Source organism: Parasteatoda tepidariorum, chromosome 1 (assembly GCF_982258835.1).
Source record: "Parasteatoda tepidariorum strain Cologne lab strain chromosome 1, Ptep-v5.0, whole genome shotgun sequence".
Classification (NCBI taxonomy): domain Eukaryota; kingdom Metazoa; phylum Arthropoda; class Arachnida; order Araneae; family Theridiidae; genus Parasteatoda; species Parasteatoda tepidariorum.
Genome location: NC_141755.1, coordinates 77,294,287 through 77,308,242, shown reverse-complemented (window position 1 = coordinate 77,308,242; position 13,956 = coordinate 77,294,287). Strand labels below are relative to the sequence as shown.

General features: G+C 29.3%; 1 long non-coding RNA gene across 1 annotated transcript; it reads right to left on the bottom strand.

The window, feature by feature from the left end:
- Positions 1 to 9,881: 9,881 nt before the first annotated feature.
- LOC147816560 (uncharacterized) lies at positions 9,882 to 13,956 on the bottom strand. Its single transcript, XR_015435133.1, has 3 exons — positions 13,692 to 13,956; positions 13,218 to 13,423; positions 9,882 to 10,937 (listed from the first exon to the last, which is right to left on the bottom strand). It is a non-coding gene; the product is annotated as an uncharacterized LOC147816560 (long non-coding RNA).

The following is a 13,956-nucleotide window of genomic DNA, read 5'->3' as shown; positions in this document are numbered from 1 at the left end:
TTTTAAGTTACGAAGAAGTCAGACAAAAAAAAAGTACTTTCTCTGAATAAACATATACCATTTTTGGAAGGCTACAGACAGATTTACGAACCCCCTAAATATAGGTGGAAGCGGCAACAATTTATAGCCAGGAGAAGTTAATGTAATAAATCTTACTATTTTGTGTATTTCGCTACATCTCGAGAACTTTTAAAGCAAATTAGATAATTCTATGCAAAAAATTAATTTTTAGTGAACTTTCATTATTTTATTCAATAATGGTTGAAAAACTTTTTAAAAGTAGGTATACAATTCTTTGCACCCATTTTAAAAATTATAATTTTACAAGACAAAATTTGAGCGAAATCGATCGAATAGTTCCTGAGAGATCGAAGTTTAAATATCTAGCCCTTTTGAAATTCAATTTCCAAGAGACTATTCGACTGATTTCGCTCAAATTTTGTATTTTGCCATGTAAAATTATATTATTTAAAAACTGATGCAAAAAAACTTGATAACTTTTCAAAAGTTTTTTTTACCAAAATTGAATAAAATAATAAAAAATAATGAAAGTTTACAAAAAATTATTTTTGGATAAATGAATTTTATAAGTGTGTGAAAATTTTCTTCGATTCGCTTAAAAAATTTTGATGTAACACAATGCGTAAAGTAAAATTAACATTAAGAGGTCCAAACTTTGGAGCACTTTCTTGACCGCCATATTTTATGGACTGCTGCTCTACCCGTATATTTTGGGGTCTAGAAATCCAAATCCGTCAAAAATGGTATGCTTATTGGAAGAAAGTGCGATTTCTATTTAATTTTGGCGCTTAAAATATCGTCTGTACTAAAATTAGCACATTTGAGGTCACCATGGTGACCTCAAATGTACTAATTTTAGTACAGACTTGCAAGTCCTAGACATCTTATCATCAAATCAAAAGTTATTCAGGGTGGTCCAGTACGTTGTTTTTTTCCTTTTGTTGCGCATTGTACATTCCAGGCTGAAAAACGAATGGAATGTATGTTACGATACATTTCAGGACAAACATCCCTTTCTGCCATTAAAGGATAGTCAATTCGTTTTTACTATGGCAAAATATTTTCAGTTTAAAATAGCTTTGCTTCTAATCTTGATGGTTGAAGGCATATCAGCTTCAGGGACAGGGGCAATGTTTTAAAAGCGTACTTGTTTGTACAGTTAGATCGGATCATGATCAATTTCCAAGAATTTCTCTTTTGTGTTAAACTAAAACTACATATGTAACTAATGGATGAAGGGTCATATTACTTCCTAATTCAGTCAGGATGCAAAAAAAAAAAAAAAAAAAAAAAAGCGTTAAGTTTTTTTTCTTCCATAATTTTAGTCTATTTCAGATTTTTCCTTTTTTTTCAATATTTCTTAGTTTACTTAGAATATATTTAAAATTTTATACATATCTATGATGACCAGGAGAAGTAATTAAAATTTACAAATACAGTAAATCCTGTTTCTGTGCGGTCCTTATTTATGCGATTTTGGTTTTGTGCGATTTATTTTTATGCGGTATATGAATCTTAGCGGCGTTAGCGCTAGTTTAATTTTTCCTATCAATGTACATATACATGTTGTGGACGAACTCTGATTACGTGGTCTCTCCTTGACAACGATGTATCTGGACTTCGCGATGCTCTGTTCATTTATTTTAAACAATCTCTTGATAAGGCAGAGTCAGTTACGTACATACGAGGGCAGGGTTCCCACTCTATGATGATATTGAAATTCAAGGACTTTCCAGGACTTTTCAAGGATCTCAACAAAATTTTCAAGGACCTTAATCTAAGACCAATTTTAAAAATTATTCTCTTCTATTTTACTAGAAGCAACAATGCTTGTTGTGGCAATAATTAATTTCAAATATAATACCTAAATGCTTTGCCTATATAGAGAGAAGAGAGTATATGTATTATGGACAAAAATTTATATTTTTTTAAAAACAACCCTACTGGTTTTACATATTAATTCACAAAATCATTTTCAGCACAATCTATAACTAATGGTAATGAGGTGTTAATGGTGAAATCCTTTAATCCTGTGTATTTCCATGTGAAGGCTGCATGAAAGACAGAGCTAAATCTTAGGTATTCCATATTCCATGACTATTCCATAACCACCCCTCCTCTCCCCTATTAAACATCGTTTCTGAAATTATTCATCCATAATTTACACAACCTTCTCTAAATGTTATGCAGCAACAATTCTTTCTGAAAATAAAAATTAGAAGGAACATATCCCATTTTCACCTTGTTTAAAAGCATTATTCGTTATGTGTAATCCACAACTGCCAATGAATATGACCTGGTGGGAATATTTCTCTTTTAATTCACACTGAAGCTTCTAATAGAATTATCAATTGACATAGGGTCCATCCATGGATAATTGAAGTATTTTAGAGAGCTTTTAACCATCATCCATGCATTTGCAAAATGAGGACAAAATATTTTCTACAGTTCCATGACCCATAAATTGGGAGGTAAGATACTTAGTGCAAACTTTATTATCAATTCCTTACCATAATGTCCATCTGCTTAGATTGTAGAGACTGATTTAACGTCTCATCAAAGAGAACAGTGTAGCAATCAACATTCTTCAGCTCATTTATAAGAATCCCTTTGAAGTACAGTGCCAATCAAAAGGAGCTCAAATAGGCTCACTTTGTGGCACTACAAAAAAATTGTCTCGCTATACAGCTATAAACAAACATTTCGGAGAACAATTTACTAATCCCCTCACAGGAGTTACATGAATAATTACTAGTGATGCACTTCAGACTCCAGATAATTTCAGCATCAAGCACATTCCTTTTGACCAGATAAGAAGACAATGTTACCTCGGCCACTAAAGTTTCTGTTTCACATGGGGCACACGATGTTGAAGGAGTATTTACACCAGATGAATTAGATGTTGATGTCTTTGGAAAAAGAGAACTCAGGGCATGAGACTGCTTTTTTGTTTTACCTTTCTTTGATGTGTGATTTCAGAGCAGATTCTTCCATTTTCGCGATATCGATCTCCTTCATGCATAATCGGCACTTGGCTCTGAACTTCTTTTCGGGCATCGATAAAATCCATTCTTTATAAGCTTGATTATCCATCCATTGGGGATTAAAATAGCACTTCCCAGGCATATCTAGTCTAAACTACATAACACAAATACGAAGCCGTGCCTTTGCGAATACGCTTTACAATAAAGTTTTGAAATGACGCAAACGTAAGGACAAGTGCGGATGGTAAAACGCAGTGGCGTATCTAGGGTATGGCAGGTATGGCGAGAGCCATGGGCGCATTATTTGAAAAAGGCGCAAAATCAACCAACACCAACGTCTTTCTTTTTTTGAATTTTTCAAAATATTTTGATATTTTGCTTGTTTTAAAAAAATTAATTTAACATGCATACAAATACAAATTTTAAAAACAATAATACAAATTTCAAAAAAATAAATAAAACATTGAAAAGAATCATTTAGAAAACTCTCCAGAATGCAGAATAAAAACTTCCAATGATCCGATCCTCAGATAAATCTTTATTTTTCCAGTACCACAAGCAAAAAGACAAGATAAACATCTCTTCATATCACATTACCAGGATGTAAAAGGGCAATTATCTGGGGGTGAATAGAACACCTGCAGGCATAGAGAATAGCCCTTTGGTGGTGACAAAGGGCAAAGAGATGTGAAAACCATGGGGTGTCCCTGTCCAGTGCCCAATTATCATACCCTAAAATGCTTGTAGATCTTAAATTTTATCAGGGGTGAAAATCACTTTGAAAAGCGGCTTTCGAATTTGTGGAATATACAAATAGAACCCTTGCTGTAAATTAGCGTAAATCCTTTCAAAAAGGGAGGTTTTGTCACACATGGTGGGAATCACTGTCACAAAACATTTAAATACTAAAAACAGGAGGTGCCTCTGCCTTGCTTAAACCAATGGTAATACTCAACAATGAATAAACCCCATCTATTCTTTTTTTATGAAGAAAAAAAGACAGCCATAAGTGTAATTTAAACGAAGTATTAGGATTTTCCTAAAATCAAGGATTAAATTGTAAGTAATCATTTCTTATTTATTGAAATCATGCTCACTTAATTATTTCACGTTATATTTTGTAGCGATCGATATACTTTCTAGCAATGCCAACTGCTCCACTTTCTTTAAAATATTTTATTCAGTGGTAGTTAAAAACGAAACCATGCAGAATTTAAGATAATTCTGGTAAAATTTATAATTCTCACCTGGAACAAAATTATGTTTCACATGATTTTTTTCAATTATTTATTATTTATATGTAGAAAGGGAAAATGGTTTTACATTAAATAAACAAAGAATCATACAATAAATGTAACTTTTGCACTCAATAAAAAATATTTTTCTATATGGAGCAGAGAAAGTTTGCATCTCTGTATATGTAGATTGAGAGGGGCGTTTACTACATTAGAATATTTTGTTTTTGTATAGAATTATTTTTATAAAACAAAGTAATTTAATATGCACAATGATATTTTGGTGATAAAAAGTGAACTTCGTGTAATTAAATGCTCGTTATTGTATTATTATTAAAAACAATGTCTTAATTATAAGAAAAAACGAATGTTAAAATTTGAAATGTTGGAAACATAATTTTTCAAGTTTCCTGAAAAATTATTGCAATAAGTAAATATTTTTGTGTAAATTACGTAGCATTGGCTCAGTTAAGCGTGCCAACTATGGAGAAATAGATTTCTTTTCATTCATTAAAAGATAGATTTTAGGTTTAAACACTCATAAAATTTTTATTTTTAATTGATTAATTTATTTATTGAATGAATAGATTAAGGAACGTATCGTTAATTGTTCAAACTGATCTTTTTTTTAAAATTTTTTTTTTGCTCTTAAGTCACAGAAATATTATTCACACACAATTTTAATTTTAAATTAATAACTTAAGCTCAAGTTTAAATAATTCTTTTGCTTACAAATTGAGAAAAAAAAAGAGTTGTGAAATTTATCAAGACCTTACTTAGTATTTTTTTTAATTTCAAAGCATCTTATTTGTCCATTATAATTAAAATAAAATGGAAAAAAATATCATTGAGGCTATAATATGTATTTTATAACTATCTATTAAAGCAGCACAATAACAACAATAATTCTTTTTTCATTATCCCTTTATTTTAAGAAAATAAGAAAAAAATAATGATAAACATCTTATAGAAAAATTCGAGCTTGTTTATTTATGAAACATATGCATTTTTAGAGAAATTCAAAAAGCCCTCTCTCCTCAAAATATTCAACAGATTTATATCTCCTTTTTTTAAAAAGAGCATTTTAAACCTAATTAAATTCGATTAATTTTGGAAAGATTTATTCGGATAATGGCTTTGTCAAAAAATATCGATTGTTAAATCCTTTATTTTATAGATGAATTAATTATTTGTTGCTTGTAAACTGAAGTTGCATTTTAATGTAAAGGTTCTCGATTGGGAAAATTTTTAACCGCTTAAAATTTTAAACTTACTTATTACCCCAGACAATATTTAAATTTAAAAAAAATATCTGTGCATCATTAAATGTTTAAACGAATAACCGCTAAGGCAAAAATTTACTTTATTAATAATTATGCATTTGTCGATCTATGTGTTAAGATTAAATTTGATCATATGAACTTCAAATCATTTTTTCTGTAAACGTGCATTTCGTCTCTACCTTCTTTCTTTTTAATATTTTCAACTAATTGCCGCTTGAGTGCAAATTTTACGAAACGACTTTTTATTAACTAAGGTTTAACGTAGTAATTTGGTCACATAACAGACTACTTTGGTTTCAATAAACCGTAACTATAGAAAATTTTCAGAACTATTTAAAATATTTAATAATAATATTACATTACCTTCCTTTAAAAAGCATTTTATGCCCGCTCAAAATAATATTTTTTTAAACTAATTCATTTAGCAATTTTTTTATCATATCTTTTATGGATTTTTTAACAATACCCTTGGTACCTTAGCCATGGCCATGTTTGGAAAAATAAGATTATTGTAAAACAGTTTTAATTTATTGCATTAATTCAAAATATTTCTTCTTAGAAATAAAGCTTTTATCCTCCATTTTCTTTCTTTATTTATTTTGTGAAATATGCGAAAATTGTGTGACAAATTCAAATATGAACAAAAGAAATCAATGCGTGTTTTTAATATTAGTGCAGATTTTCTAAATGTGTTTTCAGTTATTATATTGTACTTTTGTTACTTTTTTGTTTCTTTACATAAAATACTTTACTCAAATTTAAAGGAAATATATTAGGGGGAGGACCTGTTTTGTAGTCTAAGGTTCTGGGGAGTACGAAGATCAAGAACCTAAATTCGATGAAAAATGTTTTCATTAAGGGGAAGTACGTTTTTACATTTGATTTTATTGCTCAAGTTATTGTATGCACTAATTTCTATGGATTTAAAGAAAAATAAAGTAACTTACAATTTTATCGTAATATTTAATTTAAAATAAAAGATTGAACGTTTCACTATCGAACCATTAAAATTGTAATAATACATGATTATCTGATACTAATAATTAGGATTATCAAAGGTCAAAGGTAATTCTTTTTCTAATTTACTTGATGGGTTCCAACCACCTTCGAACTTATGTGTATAAAATGAACAAACAAGAATTAAAGATAAGAATTTTTAACTTAAATATACAAACTTTTAATTAAATATTTAAAACTTTTGAATAGTTCCAAGTCTACAATACGATTTAAAAAAAAAGTTTTATAATCCTAAAAAGAAGAAAAATTCGAAACGAAACTAAAATGTCTATACTTTAATTGCCTTTATTTTCTTTTTAAAAATTTCAACCACGATGCCGCAAAAATATGTTCATAATAGTTTCCATTTTCTCAACCTACTTTGACATTAATTATTAACAATATCATTAAAGAAGATTTTTCTTGAATTATCACTAATAATCACTCGAGTTTAGAATATATTAAAGATAATAAAATTAACTCGATTGCGACTTTTGATTTCCAGGATCTTTTCAATAGCATTCCCCTTTTTAAACTAAAAGATGTCTTTTGAAATTATTATGATTTTAAAAATATCCTTAATTGCGATTTTCATTGTATTTTTAATAACTACCTTAACAGTGGAAAATAATATTTTTTCAAATTGATGGAATACCCCAAGGATCTAATCTTTCATCTCTCTTAGCTAATTTATTTTTGCACTATTATGAAGAAGAAAATCATGCACTTATTAAATATGTTTTTAGATTTATTGGTGATTTAATTATCTTTAATTTTCAATACAATTAATATCTTTAATTTTATACAATTTTATTAAATAATATTTACCGCAAAGAATTAATCTTGCTTTGTAATCATGATGATAACATTAATTGAATTTTTTTAGATTTGGGTATTATAAAAGAAGAAAATATCTGTTTTGATGATTTAAACGATAAAAGAAATGATTTTAATGTAAATAAACTAATTACTTAGAATTTTAATGTTTCTAAAATATCTATTTAAATACCATGTTTAATCAAATGAATAGAATTAAAAAAACATAAAGTAATGTTTCTTTCTCCCAAAAAAATAGACAAACTCTTCAAAAACTTGAAGAAAAAAAACAATTGATACCCAACTAAATTGATAAAATTCTATGTGAAATCATTGAGTTAATTGTATGTTATTATAAATAAGTTAATTAAAAACTTCTTGGTTAATTTATATAATTTTTACCACGTGCAAATCTATTTCGGGCAAATCCGTGGCTAAAAATATGTGCCAAACGGCAATTCATGCTTCTCTCTTTTTTTCTTTTTAAATAAATGTTATTTTTCTAAAATCATTAAAATTGTATAATTAAATGTCGACCTATTAATTATTAACTTATCCAGAATAATATCAACTCGCGCACATCCATTTTCGAGCCAATCCTTGGTAACTTACAAATCAAACGCGCTTATATATATATATATATATATATATATATATATATATATATATATATATATATATATATATATATATATATAATATTTTAAGAAGGGGCGCCGATAGGGAGGATTGCCATAGGCGCCATTTTCTCTAGATACGCCTCTGGTAAAACGGCAAATTTATTGAAAACTGCAAGGCACATATTGTTACGAAATTCGAGAGTATTCCAGTTTCGATAAGAAAAAGAAGATCTAAGCATATGTGACAGAAGATGAAGTGGAGTCTCTCCCCGAACGCATTGATTATCTGCTGTGCTCCGCGTGCTTGGCAGACACCAAGACGCTAGGCCCCGTTAGAAATGGTGGCGTTAAAAACCACGTGAGAAAGCTCGGGAACAAAACAGAAAGAACGAGAAAGATCCGCGGGTGTTTTATAAAAAGGGCCGCCGGCAGTATTGAACAAATTCAAGGACCTATCAAGTTTTTCAAGGACCTAAGACGTTTTTCAAGCACTTTCAAGGACCTAAATTTAGCAAAAAATAATTCAAGGACTCTCAAGGACCGTGGGAACCCTGGAGGGTCACTCTGAAATTTTTGAGATACAATTTGGTGTTTAAAGTTACACTTCATGAGGTTTACAAGCAATTGACCAGTCGACCGTCGTCATAAAACTGATCACCGATTTTATGGTACTAAGAAACAAATCAATTGAAATCCTATCTTCAAGCTATTGTTAACCATTTCAGAAGATGCGCGTTTTGCTTACGACGAGTAGCAGCAAACTATTTAACGCATAATTTGAAAACTTCTCCATGTACTTGGACAATGAAGAATTAATTATTTTTAAAATTTCTTTAGGTCTAATTTAATTGAAAGCATTCTCTCATAAATCATTGATGTATTTTTTTTTAAGTCCAACTTTTTTTATGCGGTCCCTAAGCACCGCATAAATTTTTTTTTTAAGGTACTATATCATACAAAGTTGTTTGTTATACGTAATAACTTATAATTTTTTTTGTATGATTTCTTTTATGCGGTCCCTATCCAACGCACAAAAAAAGGTTTTACTGTATGTTTTTCTTGAGTTTATGATTATAATAACCATTTACTAATAAAAAATAAATATTTATCAGGAATATAAGCTTATAAAGTATCTGGCTCTCCCTTACAAACAAATAAAATAAACTGTGTTTTTAAGTTTCGCCTTTGAAAATTTGATTTCCAGAAACTTCTGTGATCAATGATTTTTTGAAACGTCTGAACCTTCGATCTTAGGATCACTGTTAGCGAAAAATTCGGGATTTTTCCAGAGCGTAATCAGCCCTGCCTATTGACAAAACAAGTTACGATTACTTTTGGACCACTGAAAGCTAAATTTGTCACTTTACCACTTAAGAGAATTATTGTAAATAAACTTAGAATTTTTTCTGCCTTACGGGTAGAAGTCTCAAATTTCAACTGAATTGCTATAGATCTGTGTCTGATGCGCAAAAAACTAAACATCTTCAAAGTTACAAAATAATCCTTTAAGTATTTCTTGAGAAATTTAAAGCACTTGTTCTTTGAACCTGGGACATAGTATAAAATGTCCTTTCACTAACCTGGAGTAGACACAAAAATAAGTTAAAAAATAAAATTGTGTGAAGATAAACTGCTGGAATCTTAAGTAACTCAGATTTATTTGTATTGTCATTTAAGATTTAAAATTAATTAAATACGATTTAATTTTTTCAGTGCCTGTATCAAAGTAATACCATGTTTGGTACTATATATGTTTGATATTATACATATGTTGTGGAGGTTAAAATTTTTTAAGTTCCACTTATTTAAATTAAGAATCAAAAATAAAAGATAATTTTCAAAGTAAAATCTTCATAAAACAGAGGAAGTTGATAAATAGGAATTTTATAATCAATATTTAAAGATTAAGTGTAGGAAAGAAAGGAGTAGATTTTTTAAAAATTTATTCTCGAAACATTTCTATAAATACAAAACCTTGTATATTATCAAAATTTCATCAAACACAAATGCAGGAAGAAACTAAACTTTTATTAGACAAAAATGTAGCAGATTTAAAAAACTAAATATAAATTTATACAATTAGGATTAGAAGCAAGCAATCACAAAGTTGAAAGAAACATATACTACATAAATTACAGTTAAAAGGAACATACTGAATGCAAATTTATTGAAAGTAAAGTACTATTCTATCAAAATAGGTAACACCTATACCTAGAAACTTAATTATTTAACAACTTGGTGGGAAAATTTATGTCATTGAAGTCCATCAGAAATTAATAATGAAAGGTAAATGATGAGTTTTTATGTGGACATTTACTTGAAATTTGACAATGGTTAAACAAATATTTTTTTTTTTAAAAAAAGGCAATAAAAATTACTAATTAAGAAATAAAGTTTGTTTCAGAATTAAAAAAAATACAAAGTTGGCTTACACATGACAAATATTTATTCAAAATTGGCTTACACATGACAAATATCTATTCAAAATATATCTCACAGGAAGAAAATCAAAATAAGCTAAAAAAAAGTCTAAAAAGTTTAGATTTTGAACAATACTTTTGCTCTGGAGGCTGCAGAGGGCCGACACAGGAATAGTGATACCACTGCGAATAAGAGTCGCACAAAATAGTATCACCATACCGCAATCTTGTTTGCATGAATAACATTCCCATGTCATCATTCTCGATTTTGTAAAATCACATTTTTAACCAATAGCCACCCATCAGAAGTAAAGAACAGCTTCACTTCATTATACAAGAAGAAACCATACAAGAGATTCCATACAAGAAGAAACCTTCTCTATACCACATTCTATAGCAGCTTCTTCTTCAAAATGCCTTTATTTATGGTCTTCGATAATGTCTCTTCATCTACAAAGCAGTTCATAAGCATATTTTTTTCCCTCCAAAACTGCTTTTCTTGTAAAAGGAGTGGGCCTATTACCTTTCTTCCTCTTCAAACCAACAACTTTTGTCGTTAAACCTAAAAATATAAAATATTTTAAGAAAAAAAAAAGCTAGATAAAAGAAATCATTGCAGAAGATAAAAATTGCTAAAATAAAAATAAAGTAGTTTTTAAGGACGATGGGAACCCGGCATAAATAATAGAATTAATTTTTGGGCCATTTAATGAGTGATTTTTTTTTTAAATATGCAAAACAAAACAAAAAAAAAGGAAATTTTTTTTTTAATTTTAGAAAGAATTGCTAAATTGTGTATTGTAATCTCATTTGCTAAATTGTGCAGTTAGAAAAGCTAAGGAAGGGAAAATAATAAATCTGACCAAATTGAAATTGTTTTAATGCAAGATTAATATACTTGTTCCTTTCACATTATTGTTGCATTTATATTTTATAATGTTAGAGTTAAAAATTGTGTCTTTAACAATAAAAAAGATTCAAATACAGTGGTACCTTGAGATACGAATGCCCTTACATACGAGTTATTTGAGATACGAGGAATGGCCTTGCAAGCCCTTCTCGTCCTCGACAATGCTCCCGTTCACCCACCGAGCCTCGAAGTCTATAGCCGAAAATTGTGCTGTCGGCTAAGTCCGTAGCTTTGAAGGATTTGAACTCAAAGTGCCAGCAGAGGAGGAGATTGTGCCTCTGAGAAAATCCATGGACCTGGTGATGGGTGAGCATTCGGGCGTACTGCAAGAAATTGGATTCGAGGAAGAACCAGAGGTGGAGGAGGTTATCTCTACAAATGAGATAAAAAAATTCTTGGGAATGTGGAAGAGAATTTCACAGTTCGTGGAAAAGAAACACCCTGAAAAAGTTGAAACTGGTAGTACATTGGAGCTATTTAATGAGACTTGCCTAACTCATTTCTCCAGCATTCTGAAAAGGAAGAAACAAACCTCCTTGGACAGTTTTTAAATCTGGCTAAAAAAGCAAAGACCAGTGAAGAGAAAAGCAGTGACTAAAATTAAGCATATAGTAGCATTTAAGTTGTGTGTAAGTTGCATTTAAGTAACCAAAATACAAATATGCATGTACACTTTATAAAAGCAGTTTTTTCTGCTTTACATTCTCTTTTATTATGTTTTTATATAGTATTTGTCATTTATAAATACATTTTCCTTATTCAAAAACACACAACAAAAACAATTGAGGGTAGCATTTTTGGGGACGGAACGGATTAATGGCATTTCAATGGGCAAAATTGCTTTGAGATACGAGCAAGGTTAGGGAATGAATTAAACTCGTATCTCGAGGTATCACTGTATATGTATTAGTGAGTTGGTGATGATGCGTTATTTAAACACCTTTTAATTTTGTTATATGCATTTTATATTAACTTTTTGGATTTATTTCTATTTTTAAGCTTTTACAATACTATTTAAATAAAAATATTTACACAGTAAAACTTATAAAAAAAAGATCATTATCATAAAAAATACTATGTCATAATTTAAAGTGAATAAAGATATTTAAAGAAATATGAATTATATTAAATGTCAGCACAAAATCACTATTTATGATAATAACACTCCGAATATATTCTTCCTCAATCGGAAACAAATTGTTGACTAATATAATACTATTATAAGGGTCATGCATTAAATTATTAAAAAAATTATATTGTTATAACAGTTTGCATAACTAAAGTCAATGTACTTGCTTTACTTACAAGTATTTCATTGAATTTATTTTTAGAACACAAACATTAAATTTGCCTCAAAACTTATTTTACTTGGTCAAAAACAAATTCAGAATTTGAATTTTCTATGTGTCTTTGTTTCTAACCATATTTTATGGATACATAAAATTTAAAGCAAGGACTGCATATGAAAATTTACTATGCTCTTATATATAACTAAAATACATTTGACATTATGGCAAGGTAAAAAAACAGGGGATATTTCGTATTGGGATCTGGCGAAGCAACTACAATTGCCAAGGTGCCAAACAGATTTTAAACTTGCAAATTTTTTAAAAAATATATGTAGATAATTGCCTAGGGATAACTACAAGTTATACCTTACGAGTCAGTCCCTTTCTATGATATTTCTTTTAGTTTCTCGCGGGTCACTGCCCGGAAGTTTCCTGCACTTGCGATTACTCTGCCGCAGATCACGATACAGAAATCTCCATTAACAACAGTTTGAGCAACAACAATAAGTTCAAATAGATATTATAATATTCACACGTAAGTCAGTGTAAATCACTCTGAGTAACAAAATAATTTCTTAACTATACAAACAATATTATGATAGAAAATGGAGATAATTAGAGTAAATGTAGGAAAATTTTTTACCTATATGAAATGGAACAGAAATATAGATACTTGGAGATTCACATATTTTTGAACTTTCTCTTGGTGCTCAACAGGTATCAGGCTTTCTTTAGGTGAAGAACGGAACAAAGATTCGGAGAGGACATGGTCATGATCCTCATTCATTGATTTTATCTGCAAAAATTGTTTATCTGGAGACAGCAGCTGGATAATTTTGAGTAAAGGTTCTGGAAAATAAATTTTTTTTTAAACAAACTACGTATAAAAAATGTATAAACTAAACTCTATAAGGGCTTGCAGACACAATATAAAATAATAGATAGCAGGTCAGAGAACATATAAAACAAGAGTGTTAAATTGTTCTTTACAAGGTGTATAGTGACTATTGACATGGTGACATCAGGAACGATGTTGCTAATCAATTAACACATTTTAAATAATTCATTTTAAATAACACATTTTAAAAATTAATTAAACAATACAAAATTTACTTACTTGGATTGGCGACTGTTATCTGTACATTTTTTTAATGAATTCTTCCACCATGTGTATTTCAATTCCAGCGGTGCCTTATCAAATTTTTTAAATTTCTTTGAAGCATTTTGTAAAGTTTTCGCTTCTCTCTTCCAGAAGATCGTCCTTTTTCAAATTCATGAATGGCTATTTGTTATTCTTCATATGAAGAAAATCAAGATGCTACAAAAATTGTAGCTGCCTTGACTACGATAAACAGAGCTAAATTATTTTTGAAAAAAAAATC